Source organism: Somniosus microcephalus, unplaced genomic scaffold (genome assembly GCF_052327205.1).
Source record: "Somniosus microcephalus isolate GS21.2 unplaced genomic scaffold, FLI_Smic_1.0 unresolved_chr1, whole genome shotgun sequence".
NCBI lineage: Eukaryota > Metazoa > Chordata > Chondrichthyes > Squaliformes > Somniosidae > Somniosus > Somniosus microcephalus.
The window spans coordinates 122,723,996-122,741,547 of NW_028225179.1; the positions used below are offsets into that span (position 1 = coordinate 122,723,996).

At 41.1% G+C, this 17,552-nt stretch overlaps 1 pseudogene; it reads right to left on the reverse strand.

Annotated features, from left to right (window-relative positions):
• Window positions 1–12,543: 12,543 nt before the first annotated feature.
• On the reverse strand, window positions 12,544–16,731 carry LOC147095788 (uncharacterized; annotated as a pseudogene).
• Between the last annotated feature and the right edge of the window lie 821 nt (window positions 16,732–17,552).

Here is a 17,552-nt window from a genome sequence, read left to right on the forward strand (position 1 = left end):
ACGTGTAGTGCTTAACCCCATTGTTTTTTAAGAACTTCCTGAATTCTTCGGACAGAAATTGTGGTCCATTATCAGAATGGATCTGTTCAGGCAGCCCATTCCTGGCAAATATGGTCCTTAATACTGTGATGGTTTTTTTCCTTGGTGGTGGAGGACATCTTTATTACCTTCGGCAAGTTGGAGTGTGCATCAACCGCGATTAAGAACATTGAGTCCATGAATGGACCAGCAAAGTCGATGTGTACCCTTTGCCATGGAGATGAGGGCCACTCCCATGGATGTAGAGGGGATTGTGGTGGGGCGTTTTGGACCTTCTGGCATCCGAGACAGCCCTTGGTCATTTCTTCGATGTCTCCATCGATACCTGGCCACCACACAAATGCTCTGGCTAGATTCTTCATTTTCACTGCACCCAGATGCCCCTCGTGAAGCTCCTTTAGCCTTTTTCCTGGAGTTTGGGTGGAATCACCACTCTGGATCCACACATCAAGGTTCCTCGGCACACTGACAGCTGTTCTCCTCTTTGTGAGAATGCTGGCAACAGTGGTTCGCCTTGTGCTGGCCATCCCTTCACCGTTAAATCGTAGACTCGTGAGAGAGTCGGGTCATTTCTCGTTTCCTTTTCAATGGTATAATTTGTTACTGGTAGACATTCCACTGTGGTTGAGTGGAACATTTCCACTGGGTCCACTGTAGGAGCCTCTTCTACCGTTGGCAACGGTAGATGCGATAAACCGTCAGCATTTCCATGCTGTTTTGATCCTTTGTATTCTATGTCATATTGGTGTGCCCCTAGGAAAAGGGACCACCTCTGTAGCCTTTGCGCTGTCATAATGGGAATGCGCTTTTTAGGGTTGAATATGGAGACGAGGGGTTGATGGTCAGTCAACAAGGAATATTTTTGTCCGTGTAGTTAATGGTTGAATTTCTTCACTCCCCATACCAGGCTGAGTGCTTCCCTGTCGAGCTGAGTTCAATGAGCGTGACGCAAAAGCTATCGGCCGCTCCGAGCTATCAGGGAATCTATGCGATAATACCGCTCCTACGCCATAAGGGGATGCATCGCACGCCAGTCTGATTGGCATTGATGGGTTGTAATGAGCCAAAGCTTCTTTGGACGTGATCAAGACTTTACATTTTTGGAAGGCACGTTTACAGTCTTTGCTCCATTTCCAAATAACTCCCATTTGTAGCAGTTCGTTAAGAGGGTGCAGAACAGTTGACAAGTTCGGTAAAAATTTATGATAGTAATTTATCAATCCCAGGAACGACCTTAATTGTGAGACATTTTCAGGTGCTGGGGCTTTTATGACCGCTTCAATTTTTTCAGGTGACTTATGCAACCCTTCTTCGTTAAATATGTGGCCACAATATGATATTTGTATCTGGAAAAACTCGCACTTGGGGCGATTTGCTCGTAGGCCCCGTTCTCTCAGCCTAGTGAGCACCTGCTCCAAATTGGCAAGGTGCTCGTTGTCGTTCTCTCCTGTTACAAGGATGTCGTCTAGGTAGCATTGAGTCCCCGGAATCCCTTGCAGGACTTGCTCCATAGCTCTTTGCCAGATAGCTGGAGCTAATGCTACTCTGAAAACAAGTCGATTGTACTGGTACAGGCCTTTGTGTGTGTTTATCGTGAGGTACTTTTTAGAGGCCTCCTCAACCTCCATCTGTAGATATGCCTGTGCCAATTCAATTTTGGTGAAACATTTCCCTCCGGATAGTGAGGTGAAAATATCTTCTATCCTCGGAAGAGGATACTGTACCATGTGAAGGATTGGGTTTACAGTCACCTTGAAGTCCCCAAAGATGCGAATTTTACTCTGTTCTTCAGGTTTATCATTATTCAACGTTTTCTTCATGACCGGGACAATGGGTGTTGCCCACTCGTTCCAATCTATCTTGAATAACACGCCTGCCTTTTCCAAATTCTCCAGCTCTGCCTCGACTGCTGGACGAATTGCGTATGGCACCGGCCTTGCCTTAAAAAACTTGGGAATTGCCGCATCTTCCACTTTTATTGAGGCGGTGATGCCTTTCAAGGTCCCTAGTTCCTGTTGAAACACTTCTTTGGCGTTGGCCAAGATGTCTTTTAATCGTTCAGGTTTGATGTCATCGTCATTTTTTTTTTCACTGGTCACCGTCAGTGCCTGAATGGAGTGCCAATCTAAACGTATCTTCCTGATCCATTCACGTCCCAACAGCGGTGGACCACCATCTTACAGAACATATAAATACAATTTCTGCATTTCCTTGCCGTTGTATACAACAGGCACCCTCATTTTCCCTCTGGGGTATACTTTCTGCCCCGTATATGTCTTCAAGATAATGGATGTGTCTTTCAAAGGTATATGCGGAAATAGCCGCTCGTAATCCCGTCGACTTATGACGGTCAGAGCTGATCCTGTATCTAGCTCCATTTTAACTGGGGACCCCGCTATCGTGAGGGTAACCCAAATGGTCTGGTAATCTTCTTTGGCAATTACAGTATGTAATTTGAGAGAGCTTAGTCTCAAGTTTCCGGAGTCGCTATCGCTCTTCTGGTCTTCGGAGCTACTGTCGGTCATCATTTGTGCCTTTCTGTACTTTTCCTTATTGATTTTTTTTCTGTCAGTGGATTTTTTTGTTCCAGATCGGCATACACGTGTAATGTGTCCCATCTTTCCGCATTGCCTGCATGCTTTGTCCTTGAACCAGCAGTCCCTCTGGTAATGGGTGGATCTGCCGCAGTGATAACATCTCTCGAAACCCCGTGTCATTTCATGGGTGCCGAAGTCCTGTGGCTTTTGCTGTATCTCTGCAGCTCCTCTTGCTGCTGCTTCGTATGATACAGCCACACTGAAAGCCTTGTCCAGTGTCAAATCTTTCTCAGAAAGTAACTTTTTTTGTGTTCCTTCACTTAGGAGACCGCAGACGAATTTGTCTCGCAGAGAATCTGCCAGTCCTGCCCCGAATTGGCAGTGTAGGGTATCAACAATCTCCTTATAATTCTTGTCCATCGGTTTGGCTGAAGTGATTAAGCTTTGTAACAGCCTGTATGTCTTTGTGCCCATTAGATTTAGAAGTACCGATGCCTTTTTATCATCCTCTATTTCATTCGCTGTGCAATATACCTCCACTCTTTCCACATATGTGGTCCAATCCTGTACATCACTATCGAAAGCAGTAATATTGCCAGACTTAGGCATCCTGAAAAAAAAATGGCACCTCCCGCGCTTTCCTGTCTTCCCTGCCGAGGAAAAAAATGGCGCCTCCCGCGCTTTCCCGCCGCTGCCGCTGCTGACAACGCTGTTCTCTGCGGTTTTTATTTATACAGATATTTTTAATAGTCGGAGACTCGTTCCCGCCGAACTCTCTGGGACTCCTCCCTCCCTCTGCTTGGTCCGAACGCCGACCCGCTTTGCAGCGCCGGCCATCTCCTGAGTGCTCCACCCTCCATCTCTGTTTGCCTCCACCTTTGCTGCTCGGCCCCGCTGCAGAGCCAGCCGATCGAGCCCCAGCCCGCCACACAGGAAGGATTATTGCAATACCTGCCACCAGCCCAGCTAGCTGGTGAAACCACAGTTTTCTTTCTTTCTTTTTTCTTCGACCTTCGTCTGAGGAATCGATCTCCTTGAGGTGCTGCCGAATTGCAGGTAAGTCCTTTTCCAATTCGTCGCCACTGTTGTGTCCGTGTGTTAATGGAGACACGGAATGCAGGAGTTGGTTTAACAGGTGTTTACTGAACAAAGTCTGGAGGTGAACTAACAGATACAAGACACTATACAGGCTTATATAGCCCGAGTGGCCCTTACCGGCATTACAGTAAATAGGGGCTCTTAAAGGCACATACACCACACTTTCTCTCTTTCTTTCTTTCCCTCTTTCTTTCTCTCTTTCTTTCTTTCTCTGTCTTTCTCTCTTTATTTCTCTCTTTGCTTCTTTCTTTCTGTCTTTCTTCCTTTCTTCCTCTCTATCTTGTTTCTATCTTTCTTTATCTCTTTCTTTCTTTATCTCTTTCTTTCTTTCTTTCATTCTCACTTTTTTCTTTCTGTCTTTCTTTCTCTCTTTCTTTCTTTCTTTCTCCCTTTCTTTCTCCCTTTCTTTCTTTCTATCGTTCTTTCTTTCTTTCTTTCTCTCTTTCTTTCTCTCTTTCCTTCTTTCTTTCTCTCATTCTATCTTTCTTTCACTCTTTCTGTTTTTCTTTCTCTCTTTCATTCACACTTTTTTTCGATCTTTCCTTCTTTCTTTCTATCTCTCTCTTTCCATCGTCCTTTTTCTTTTTTCTTTCCTTCATCTCTCTTTCTTTCTCTCTTTCTTTCATTCTTTCTTTCTTTCCCTCTTTCTTTCACTCTGTCTTTCTCTTTTTATTTCTCTCTTTCTTTCTCTCTTTGCTTCTTTCTTTCTGTCTTACTTCCTTTCTTCCTATCTATCTTGCTTTCTATCTTCCTTTATCTCCTTCTCTCTTTCTTTCTTTCTCACTTTTTTCTTTCTATCTTTATTTCTCTCTTTCTTTATTTCTCTCTTACTTTTTCTCTTTCTTTCTTTCTTTGTCCCTTTCTATCTCCCTTCTTTCTTTCTTGCTTTCTATCTTTCCTTCTCTCTTTCCTTCTTTCATTCTCTCGTTCTTTCTTTCTTTCTCTCTTTCTCTCTTTCCTTCTTTGATTCTCTCGTTCTATCTTTTTTCTCTCTTTCTTTCTTTCATTCTTTCTCTCTTTCTTTGTTTGTTTGTTTGTTTGCATCTTTCTTTCTTTCTCTCTCTTTCTTTCTTTTCTTTCTTCCTTTCATTCTCTCTTTCTCTCTTTCTTGCTCTCTTTCTTTCTCTCTTTCTTGCTCTCTTTCTTTCATTCTCTCTTTCTCTCTTTCTTGCTCTCTTTCTTTCTCTCTTTCTTGCTCTCTTTCTTTCATTCTCTCTTTCTCTCTTTCTTGCTCTCTTTCTTTCTCTCTTTCTTTCTCTCTTTCTTTGTTTCTTTGTTTGCGTCTTTCTTTCTTTCTCTCGCTCTATCTTTCTTTTCTTTCTTCCTCTCTTTCTTTCTCTCTTTCTTTCTCTCTTTATTTCTTTCCCTCTTTCTTTCTCTCTCTCTTTCTTTCTTTTCTTTCTTCCTCTCTTTCTCTCTTTCTTTCTTTCTCTCTTTCATTCTCTCTTTGTCTCTTTCTTTGTCTCTTTCTTTCTCTCTTTCTTTCTTTCCCTCTTTCTGTCTCTGTTTCTTTCTTTCCCTCTTTCTTTCTCTCTTTCTTTCTCTCTTTGCTTCTTTCATTCTTTTTCTTCCTTTCTTCCTCTCTATCTTGCTTGCTATCTTTCTTTCTCTCTTTCTCTCTTTCTTTCTCACTTTTTTCTTTCTATCTTTCTTTCTCTCTTTCTTTCTTTCTCTCTTTCCTTCTTTCTATCTTTCTTTCTTTCTTTCTATCTTTCTTTCTTTCTTTCTCCCTTTCTTTCTTTCTATCTTTCTTTCTTTCTGTCTTTCTTTCTTTCTTTCTTTCTCCCTTTCTTTCTTTCTATCTTTCTTTCTTTCTTTCTCACTTTCTTTCTCTCTTTCCTTCTTTCTTTCTCTCGTTCTATCTATCTTTCTCTCTTCCTGTTTTTCTTTCTCTCTTTCTTTCACACTTTGTTTCTTTCTTTCCTTCTTTCTTTCTAGCTCTCTCTTTCCATCTTCCTTTTTCTTTTTTCTTTCCTTCATCTCTCTATCTTTCTCTCTTTAGTTCACTCTTTCTTTCTGTTTCACTTTGTTTCTTTCTTTCTTTCACTCTTTCTTTCTTTCTTTCTATCTTTCTTTCTCTCTTTCTTTCTTTCTCTTGTTCTTTCTCCCTTTGTTTATTTCTTTCCTTTGCACTTTCTTTCTAGCTTTCTTTCTCTCTTTCTCTCTTTCTTTCTCTCTTACTTTCTTTCTTTCTTTTTTCATTCTTTCTCAATTTATTTTGTTCTATCTTTCTTTCCTTCGCTCTCTTTCTTTCATTTTTTTTCTTCCTTTCTTTCTCTCTTTCATTCTTCCTTTCTTCATTTCTTTCATCCTCTCTTTCTTTCTTTCTTCCTTTCAATCTCTTTCTTTCTTTCTTTCGTTCTTTCTTTCTCTCTTTCTGTCTTTCTGTCTTCCTTTCTTTCCTACCTTTTTAATTTCTTTCTTTCATTCCTTCACCCATTCTTTCTTTCTTTCTTTCTTTTTTTCTTTCTTTCTTTCATTCTTTCTTTCTCACTTTCTGTCTTTCTATCTTTCCATCAATCTATCTTTCAATCTTTCTTTCTTTCTTTCTTCCTTTCTTCATTTCATTTTTCCTCTCTTTCTTTATTTCTCTCTTTCTTTCTCTTTTTCTTTCTCTCTTTGCTTCTTGCTTTCTGTCTTTCTTCCTTTCTTCATTTCTTTCTTCCTCTCTATCTTTCTGTCTATCTTTCATTCTGTCTTTCTCTCTCACTTTCTTTCTTTCTAACTTTCTTTCTATCTTTCTTTCTCTCTTTCTTTCTTTCTCTCTTACTTTCTCACCTTCTTTCTTTCTATCTTTCTTTCTCACTTTCTTTCTCTCCTTCTGTCTTTCTTTCTCCCTTTCTTTCTAACTTTATTTCTCTCTTTCTTTCTCTCTTTGTTTCTATCTTTACTTCTTTCTATCTATCTCTCTCTTTCCATCTTCCTTTCTCTTTTTCTTTATTTCCTTCATCTTTCTTTCTTTCTCTCTTTCTTTCTCTCTTTCTGTTAGATCCGTGATTTTGCGAGTATGATGTTTTTCAATAACTACACGGATGCTGTAACTTAACAATCAACAGGTGTTTACTGGAGTAGGGTAGTCTCAAGACTGAAGTACAGAAGCCTGCTCCGGCTGTATATACAGGTGTGGTCACTGCTGGTACTACAGTATACAGGAGCTGTAAAACAGTTCTCTCATAGGTACATTTACAACAATTCCTCCCCTTTTGGATTAACAGTACCATAACATTCATTTAACAAATTAACATTTTTAACATGCAACATTAACTGAAAATAGTCCATTAATAAATTCAGTCTTTGGGGCGGCTTCCTGATCCTTTCTGGATAGCGCCTTCCCTGAGGTTCTTGTTCTTGGTGCGGAGGCGATTCTGGCCCCCCTTTCATCGGTTAGTTCATCAGTTTCCACTGCTACTGTTTCTGAGGTAGATGTCGGGTTCATCCCCAGGTACGCGAGACATGGGGTTGAAGCGTTCCTGTGACGCTAAGATCCGGTCGACGTTGCATCTCACAATGTTCTCCCTGACATCCACTGTGTACAGTAATGGCCCCTGACATGTGCATATCGTTCCGGCATTTCTCTGTTCGGTAGTCATGGGCCAAGACTGGTTGTCCTACATTGAAGCGCCTTGTCGGCTTCTCATTGATGTGCTGGAATTGTTTATCCTCAACATTTCTTCGCACATTTGGTCTGAGCAAATCCAGACGGGATCTGAACCTTCGGTTAAAGAACATCATGGCCAGGGTCTGGTTGGTAACTGCCTGTGTTGCATTTCTGTAGGCTAACAGTAAATTGTCCACCTTATGCTGCAGTGGAATTTCATCATCGCACATGGCCTTTATCGCCTTTTTAAAGGTATGTACGAACCTCTCAACCAATCTAATTGTGGCTGGATGATACGGGGTGGATGTGTAATGCCTGACCCCATTCCTTCTCATAAATTCCCGAAACTCTTCGGACACAAACTGTGGTCCATTATCAGAGCAAATCTGCTCTGGCAAGCCGTTCCTGGCAAATATGGTCCATAAGACTGCAATCGTTTTCTCTGTAGTGGTTGAGGACATTTTTTCACCTCAGGCCATTTCGAGTGCGCATCCACTGCTATTAAGAACATTGAGTCCATGAATGGACCAGCAAAATCGATATGCACCCGTTGCCATGGAGAGGAGGGCCACTCCCATGGGTGTAGAGGGGCATGTGGTCGTGCATTTTGGACCTTCTGGCATCCTGAGCAGCTCTTGGTTAGATCCTCGATTTGTTCATCAATCCCTGGCCACCACAAATAAGCCCTAGCAAGGCTTTTCGTTTTTACCCCTGCCAGATGACCTTCATGAAGCTCATTTAGCAGTCTCTCCCTTACTTGGGTAGAATCACCACTCTGGATCCACACATCGCTGTCCCCTGGCATACTGACAGCTGTTCTCTTCTGGATGAGAATGCTGGCAACAGTGAGTCACCATGTGTTGGCCATTGCCTCACCGTCAAATCATATACCGAGACAGCGTCGGATCATTGTGGGTCTCCTTCTCTATATCCGCGTTCGTTACTGGCAATCGTTCAATTATTGACGAATAAAATATCTCGATAGAGTCCACTGCTGGTGCTTCCTCCACAGTAGGCATTGGCAGGCGTGATAGCCCATCAGCGTTTCCATGCTGTTTCGTGCCTTTATATTCTATTTCATATTGATTCGCCCCTAGAAACAGGGGCCATCTTTGTAACCATTGTGCAGTCATCACTGGAACGCCCTTCTTAGGATTAAAGATGGAGACAAGTGGTTGGTGGTCAGTGAGCAAGGTGAACTTCTGCCCATGCAGATAGCGGTTGAATTTTTTTACTCCCCATACTAGGCTGAGGGCCTCCCTGTCAATCTGGGCATAGTTGCGCTCGCCTGAGGTTAGTGACCGAGACGCAAAGGCTACTGGCCTCTCCAACCCGTCTGGGAATTTGTGCGACAGCACCGCTCCAATACCATAGGGTGATGCATCACATGCCAAACGAATTGGTAGTGCTGGGTTGAAATGGGCCAAAACCTCTTTTGATGTGATCAATTCTTTGCACTTCTGGAAAGCTCGTTTACGTTCGTCATTCCACTTCCATGGTACCCCTGTTTGCAGTAGGGTGTTCAGTGGGTGTAATACCGGAGACAAATGTGGTAAGAACTTATGGTAGTAGTTTACCAGCCCGAGGAACGACCTCAGTTGTGACACATTTTCCGGTGCTGGAGCCTTGACTACTGCCTCAATATTTTCAGGGGACTTATGTAACCCCTCTTCATCGATAACGTGGCCACAATACGAGATCTGCTTCTGGAAAAACTCGCACTTGTGGCGATTAGCTCGTAGCCCATATTCCTTTAATCTGGTGAGCACCTTCTCCAAGTTGGCGAGGTGATCATTATCACGTTCGCCCGTGACCAGGATGTCATCCAAATAACACTGGGTCCCTGGAATCCCTTGCAGGACTTGATCCATTGCCCTTTGCCAAAAAGCCAGAGCCAATGCTACCCCGAACAGCAGCCGGTTGCATTGGTAGAGACCTTTATGAGTGTTGATCGTGAGATATTGTTTCGAGGCTTCTTCTACCTCCATTTGCAAGTACGCCTAGGCTAGATCAATTTTGGTGAAGCATTTACCTCCAGATAGCGAGGCAAAAATATCCTCAATTCGTGGAAGCGGATATTGTACCGTGTGAAGGACTGGGTTCACTGTCACCTTAAAATCCCCACAGATGCGGACCTTCTTTGGTTCCCCAGGCGTATTGCTCAACGACCTCTTCATTACAGGAATGATGGGTGTAGCCCGCTTGCTCCAGTCTACTTTGGACAGTACTCCTGAATGTTCCAACCATTCCAGCTCTGCTTCGTCGGCTGGTCTGATCGCATAAGGCACTGGTCTGGCCTTAAGAAACTTTGGGCTTGCATTTTCCTCTATTTTAATCATTGCTATTATGCCTTTTAGTGTTCCGAGTTGCTCCTGGAACACTTCCTTTGCGTCAGTTAGCATTTATGACAGTCGTCCAGGTGTGACGTCGTCATCCTTTTTGGCCTCAACCTTCAGTGCCTGTATGGAATGCCAATCTAATTGTATCTACCGGATCCATTCACATCCTAGCAGTGGTGGTCCTCCATCTGGCAATACATAAAAGTCCATTTTAGGTATTTCCTGGCCTTTGTATATCACTTTATGCCTTATTTTTCCTTTGGGGTAGACTTTTTGACTCATGTACGTCTTCAAGACAATCTCTGTAGCTTTCAAGGGTATATGTGGAAATATCCTCTTGTAGTCCCTTTGGTTTATGACTGATGGGCTGATCCTGTGTCCTATTCCATTTTCACTTGGACTCCGTCTATCTTGAGTGTAACCCTCTGGTGGTCCTCCATTTTGGTTACCTTATGTAGTTTCAGATAACCCAGCTCCATGCTTCCGGCGTCTGTATCACTTTTCTGTTCGTCTGAACTACTGTCCATCACCTTATGTACCTTTTTGTGCTTCTCCTGTGGAGATTTCTTACTGTTGGTTTTCTTCCCAGACCTGCAGACACTTGCCATGTGTCCTGCTTTTCCACACTGTCTGCACACTTGGTCCTTGAACCAACAATACTTCTGGTCGTGTGTTGTTCTGCCGCAGCGATAACACCTCCCTGTTCCGTAGGACATTTCATTGGTGCCATATTCTTTCGGCCTCCATTGTATCTCTGCAGCGCCCCTTGCAGCTGCTTCGTGTGATACTGCCATACTGAAAGCCTTGTCCAGCGTAAGATCCTTTTCTGATAGAAGCCGTTTCTGTGTTCCTTCACTTTGCAGCCCACACACAAACTTGTCCCTTAACGTATCTGCTAGTCCCACTCCAAACTTTCAGTGTTTCGATAGCTTGCACAGTTCCGTTAAGTACTCAGCATTGCTTTCATCTTTGTGTTGGTTTCTTTTATGGAACTTAAATCATTCTGCTATCAGCAGCGGTGTGGGGTTTAAGTGGTCCTGTAGGATTTCTACTATGCTTTCGAAATTTTTATTCACGGGCTTTTCTGGGGTTATTAGGTTTCGCAGTAACCCATAAGTTTTTGCACCCATGGAATTTAACAAAACCAGTGCTTTCCTAACATCTGGCACTCCATTCGCCCTGCTGTACACCTCAATACGTTCCACATATGTCGCCCAATCTTCGACTTCATTGTCGAACGTAGAGATACTGCCACTCTTCGCCATCCCTGGGTGTGATTGAACTGTCAAAAATGGCATCTCCCGCGCTCTCCCTTCTTCTCTGCTGGCACAAAATGGCGTCTCCTGCAATTTCCTTTCTTCCCGCGCTCGCCCTTCTTCTCCGCAGCGGATTCTAAAAATGGTGTCTCCCGCGCTCTTCCTTCTTCTCTGCGGCTCAATGGCATCTCCTGCGCTCTCCCTTCTTCTCCCCATGGACACTGTTCAGCCCTTGAGCCCTGGCTGTGCTCTGCGCATTTTTTCTTTTTCTGTGCGCCTTTCCCGGTTCCGCCGTTCGGTCCTGAACCCGGCTGCTGCTTTACCCTCTCTCTCTCCGTTTTGTTTTTCCTCGACACCGCTCGGTTTTCAACACCCGGCTGCGCCCTGTACACGTCACCCTCTATCTTACCATGTTGACGCTGCTCGGCTTTTTCTCTGCTGTCAGTCGTCTCCAGCCATCACTGTCTGGGAAGGGTCTGTGCTGTACCTGTCGTCAGTCTGTTGCTGATCGTCGTGGCTGGGGAACCAAGCCCGGCTCTCCACAGCCTCCCCTGCGATGTTCACTCTCTGCCGGGCGACTGGGCGGTTGCTCATGGTCAAGGCCCGTGCTTCTGGCTTTGACTTTCTTCCACCACCCTCCCGGAGTGAATCCTCGAAGGGAAATGCAGAGTTGCAGGTAGATTCGAATCGACACTCGTCGCCACTGTTAGATCCGTGATTCTGAGAATGTGATGTTTTTCAATAACTACATGGATGGTAGTTCTCTCTTAAAGGTTCATACACAACACTTTCCTTCTTTCTTTGTTTGCTTCTTTCTTTCTTTCTGTGTTTCTTTATTTCTTCATTTCCTTCTTCCTCTCCTTCAGTCTTTCTTTCATTTTCTCTTCCTTGCTCTCTTTCTTTCATTCTCTCTTTCTCTCTTTCTTGCTCTCTTTCTTCCTTTCATTCTTAATTTCTTTCTTTCTTTCCTTCGCTCCTTCTTTCTTTCATTCTATCTTTCTTTTTTCTTTGTTCTCTCTTTCTTTCTTTCTCACTTTCTTTCTATCTTTGTTTCTCTCATTCTTTCTTTCTCTCTTTGCTTATGTCTCTCTTTCTTTCTCACTTTCTTTCTCACTCTCTTTCTCTCTTTCTTTGCTTTGCACTTTCTTTCTCTCTTTCTTTCTTTCTTTTTTGTTTGTTTGTTTCTTTCTTTCTATCATTCTTTCTTTCTTTGCTCTTTACTTCTTTCTCACCTTCTTTCTTTCTTTCATTCTTTCTTCTTTCTTTCTCACTTTCTTTCTTTCTTCCTTTCTTTCATTCTTTCTTTCGTTATTTTGCTCTTTCTTGCTTTGTCTCTTTCTTTCTTTCTTTCTCACTTTCTTTCTTTCTTTTGCTATTTCTTTCTCTCCTTCTTTCTTTCTTTCTCACTTTCTTTCTTTCTACCTTTCTTTCTTTCTTTCTGGCTCTCTTTCTATCTTTCTCTTTCTTTCTCTCCTTTTCTCTTTCTTGCTTTCTTTCTTTCTATCTTTCTTTCTATCTTTCTATCTCTCTTTCTTTCTCTCTGTCTGTCTTTATTTCATTCTTCCTTTCTTTCTTTCATTCCTTCTTAATTTCTTTCTTTCCTTCGCTTTTTCTTTCTTTCATTTTTTTCTTTCTTTCATGCTCTCTTTCTATCTTTCTCTCTTTCTTTCGCTCCTTTTCTCTTTCTTGCTTTCTCTCTTTCTTTTTCTCTTTCTTTCTAGCTTTCTTTCTATCTTTCTATCTCTCTTTCTTTCTCTCTGTCTGTCTTTATTTCATTCTTCCTTTCTTTCTTTCTTTCCTTCTTAATTTCTTTCTTTCCTTCGCTTTTTCTTTCTTTCATTTTTTTCTTTCTTTCTTGCTCTCTTTCTATCGTTCTCTCTTTCTTTCGCTCCTTTTCTCTTTCTTGCTTTCTCTCTTTCTTTCTCTCTTTCATTCTAGCTTTCTTTCTGTCTTTCTATCTCTCTTTCTTTCTCTCTGTCTGTCTTTATTTCATTCTTCCTTTCTTTCTCTCTTTCTTTCTTATTTTCTTCCTTTCTTCATTTCTTTCTTCATCTCTTTCTTTCTGTTTCTTTCTTTCTTTATTTCATTCTCTCTATCTTGCTTTCTTTCTTCCTTTCTCTCTTTCTTTCTTACTTTCTTTCCTTCTTTCTTTCTTTCTTTCTCTCTATCTTTCTTTCAATCTTTCTTTCTCTCTTTCCTTCTCTCTTTGTTTATTTCTCTCTTTCTTTCTTTCTTTCTCACTTTCTTTCTTTCTATATTTCTTTCGCTCTCTCTTTCTTTCTTTCTTTCTCACTTTCTCTCTTTCTTTCTTTCCCTCTTTCCTTTGATCTTTCTTTCTCTCTTTCTTTCTTTCACTCTTTCTTTCTTTCTCTTCTTTCTTTTTCTCTTTCTTTCCCTCCTTCTTTCTTTCCTGCTTTCTAGCATTCTTTCTATCTTTCTATCTCTCTTTCTCTCTTTCTGTCTTTATTTCATTCTTCCTTTCTTTATTTCTATCCTTCTTAATTTCTTTATTTCTTTCTTTCCTTCGCTCTTTCATTTATTTTACTTTCTTCCTTTCTTTATGTATTTTTTCTTTCTCTCTTTTTTCTTTCTTTATTTCCTTCTCTCTCTTGCTTTCTTTCCTCCTTTCCCTCTTTCTTTCTTTCTTTCTCTCTTTCTTGATCTTTCTCACTTTTTTCCTCTTTCTCCCTTTCTTGCTCTCTTTCTTTCTTTCTTCCTTTCATTCTCTCTTTCTTTCTATCTTTTTTTCTCTCTTTCTTTCTCACTTTCTTTCTTTCCTTCTTTCTCTCTTTATTTCTTTCCATCTTTCTTTCCTTTGCTCGTTAGTTCTTTCTCATGTTCTTTCTTTCTTCTTTCATTCTATCTCAATTTCTCTCGTTCTCTCTTTCTTTCTCTCTTTCTTTCTTTCCAGCTTTCTTTCTATCTTTCTATCTCTCTCTCTCTTTCTGTGTTTATTTCATTCTTCCTTTCTTTCTTTCTATCCTTCTTAATTTCTTTCTTTCTTTCTTTCTCTCTTTCTATCTAACTTTCTTTCTTTCTAAGATTCTTTCTTTCTTTCTTCTTTCTCACTTTTTTTCTGTCTTTCTATCTTTCTTTCTTTCCTTTGCTCTTTCTTTCTCACTTTCTTTCTTTATTTCTTTTACTCTTTCTTTCTCTCTTTCTTTCATTCTTTCTTTCTTGCTCTCTTTCTTTCTTTCGCTCTTTCTTTCTCTCCTTCGCTTTTTCTTTCTTTCTTTCTCACTTTCTTTCCTTCTATCGTTCTTTCTTTCTTTCTTGCTCTCTTTCTTTCTTTCTCTCTTTCTTTCTCTCTTTCGCTCTTTCTTTCTTTCTTTCTTTCTCCCTTTCTTTCATTCTTCCTTTATTTCTTTCCTTCTTATTTCTTTCTTTCTTTCATTCCTTTGCTCTTTCTTTTTTTTCTTCCTTTCTTCCTCTCTTTCTTTCTTGCTTTCTTCATTTCTTTCTTCCTCTCTTTCTTTCTATCTTTCCTTCTCTCTTTCTTCCCTTCTTTATTTCCTTCTCTCTATCTTTCTTCCTTTCTTTGTTTGTTTTTGTTTGTTTCTTTCTTTCTTGCTCTCTTTCTTTCTTCCTTTCATTCGCTCTTTCTTTCTTTCTTTCTCTCTTTCTGTCTTTCTTTCATTCTTCCTTTCTTTCTTCCCTTTTGAATTTATTTATTTATTTCTCTTTCTATCTTTCTCTTTATCTTTCTTTCTTCATTTCTTTCTTCCACTCTTTCTTTCTTTCTATCTTTCTTTCTATCTTTCTATCTCTCTTTCTTTCTCTCTGTCTGTCTTTATTTCATTATTCCTTTTGTTTTTCTTTCATTCTTAATTTCTTTCTTTCTTTCCTTCCTTCGCTCTTTCTTTCTTTCATTTTTTTCTTCCTTTCTTTCTATCTTTCTTCTTCCTTTCTCTCTTTCCTTCATTCTTTCTTTCTTTCTCTCTTTCTCTCTATCTTTCTTTCGTTCTCTTTCCTTCTATCTTTGTTTATTTCTCTATTTCTCTCTTTCTATCTTTCTATCTCTCTTTCTTTTTCTCTGTCTGTCTTTATTTCATTCTTCCTTTCTTTCTTTCCTTCTTAATTTCTTTCTTTCTTTCTTCGATCGTTCTTTCTTTTTTGTCTTCCTTTCTTTCTTCCTTTCTTCATTTCATTCTTCCTCTTTTTCTTTCTTTCTATCTTTCCTTCTCTCTATCTTTATGTCTCTCTTTCTCTTTCTTTCTCTCTTTCTCTCTTTCATCCTTCAATGGAGAGTAAACTCTGGCGGGGTGTAAATCGTGCCTTGTTACTGAACCCTTCAGGTTCATGACGGAAGAATTAGGTTAACATTGCCCCAATATGTTTCCACTCTATTTATATTGACCAATGATTGTGGGGTCGGTTGTTACAAAATGTGTCGGTTATGATGCAAGCAACCTTTAAATAAAGTGACCCCTTTCGGTTTCACCATTCCTTTAGAGCAGCGTGTCCTCAGCATTAACATCACTCATTGTATACAGGCAGGGTATTATCTCAACACAACGCACAGTCAGAACCCTATTCGAATAGCACACTATGGTCAGTATTGAAAGGACCGGATGGTGAAGTGATGAGAAGGAACAGAGAGAAAATTATCCAGTTATATTCAGATGTGTGCGCTAGCTGACTTTAATTTCACTAATTTAACAACTCGAGTGAGCGGATATTTAACCGCGTTCTTCACCTCCTCTCTGAACTTGCTATTGGTCATTCCATAAATACACGTGTTTGCACAGGTGCTCATGTGCATGAGAAGCATTCCAACCTCATTAGCGATGAACGCGGGGCTTGTGTGATTCTGGTCGATGTAACTGACTGAGAGTCAGGTGCACATGAATGTCACGGTTTCCGTCAACCAGAATAGTATATAACTGCCGGACACAGCGAAGAGTAGGACGATGGATTTCTGCCGACTCTCCGTCTCTCTGTCGCCCTGTTTCTGCCCGCCGACCAATCCCTTCAGAAGCTTGCGGACCCGACTGGCCACCAGGATGTGCCTGACCGTGAGACAGTTCAGTAGCAAGATGAGAAAGAAGGGGAGGAGTGAGATATAGATACTGCACATCCAGGAGAATGCCATCCACCCAGCAGAAGTAAAGAAGACCGCTTTGGCCCGGCAGCCCCAGCGCACGAAGTCAATAATTAACTGGGGCTCATACAGGAAGTGAATGGGAATGTACTTTAAACAGCTCAGTGCGCACATGGACACAATAACCACGGCTGCCGTTCTCTCCGTGCAATATCTGAGTTTCAACTTCTGACAGCAAATGCTGACAATGCGGTCAAAGGTAAACGACACTGTTAATCAGACGGGTTCCAACGCCCACACAGGAGCACAAAATCTGGCCTGGCCCTTGTGTTCATTACTGAGGGGGTAACTGCACTGTCAGAGCGTGAGCTCTTTCAGATGAGACACTGAACTGATACCCCATCTGCCCTCTCAGATGGATGTGAAAGATCCCAGGGCACTGGAATAGGGGTGTGCTTTCATGCCTTAGTCCTTCTGTGCACTATTTATTTATTCTTTTCTATCTTTCTTTTTTCGACCTTTCTATCTTGTTCCTTCCTTTCTTCCTTCCTTTATTTCTTTCTTCCTTTCTTTTCTCTTTCTATCTCTTTTCTTTCTTTTTTATTTCTTTCTTTCATTCCTTCTTTCTTCCTTACTGTTCTTCTCTCTGTCTCTACTTCCTTCCTTTCTTCATTTTTTGTTTGTTTTTTCTTTCTTTCTTTATCTTTTTCTTTCCATCTTTCTTGCTTTCTTGCTTTCCTTCTTTCTCTCTTTCTTTCTATCTTTCTTTCTTGCTTTCCTTCTTTCTTCGTTCTTTCTTTACTTCTTCCTTTCTTCTTCCCATCGTTCTTTCTTCTTCCTGTCTTTCTTTCTTTCTTTCTTTTTTCTTTCTATCTCTCTTTCCTTCTTTCTTTTTTTCTTTCTCTCTTTCTACCTTTCCTTCTCTCATTCTTTGTTTCTTTCTTTCTTTCCATCTTCCCCACGTTCTCTTCATCTTTTCTCTGTTCTTACTTTATTTCCTTCCCTCTTCTTCCTTTCTATCTTTCCATTTATCTTTCGATTCCCTGTCTTCCTTTCTTTCATTCTCTCTCCGTCCTTACTTTTTGAAGAGAAAATCTGGCAGTTCATGGCGTAATTTTAAATTGAATCGCCAAACACAATCTCACATGAGTGGGTGGAACGCCGGTTTTATACTGTGCCCAATATTGCCCTCCACGGCCTTCAATGGAGAGTAAACTCGGGCGGGATGTAAATCGTGCCTTGTTACTGAACCCTTCAGTTTCATGACGGAAGAATTAGGTTAACATTGCCCCAATATGTTACCACTCTATTTTTATTGACCGGTGATGTGGGGTCGGTTGTTACAAAATGTGTCCGTTTTGATGCAAGCAAACTTTAAATAAAGTGACACCTGTCGGTTTCAGCATTCCTTTAGAGCAGCGTGTCCTCAGCGTTAACATCACTCGTTGCATACAGGCAGGGTATTATCTCAGCACAACACACAATCAGGACCCTATTCGAAGAGCACACTATGGTCAGTATTGAAGGGACCGGATGGTGAAGTGATGAGAAGAAACAGAGAGAAAATTATCCAGTTATATTCAGATGTTCGCGCTAGCCGACTTTAATTTCACTAATTTAACAACTCGAGTGAGCGGATATTTA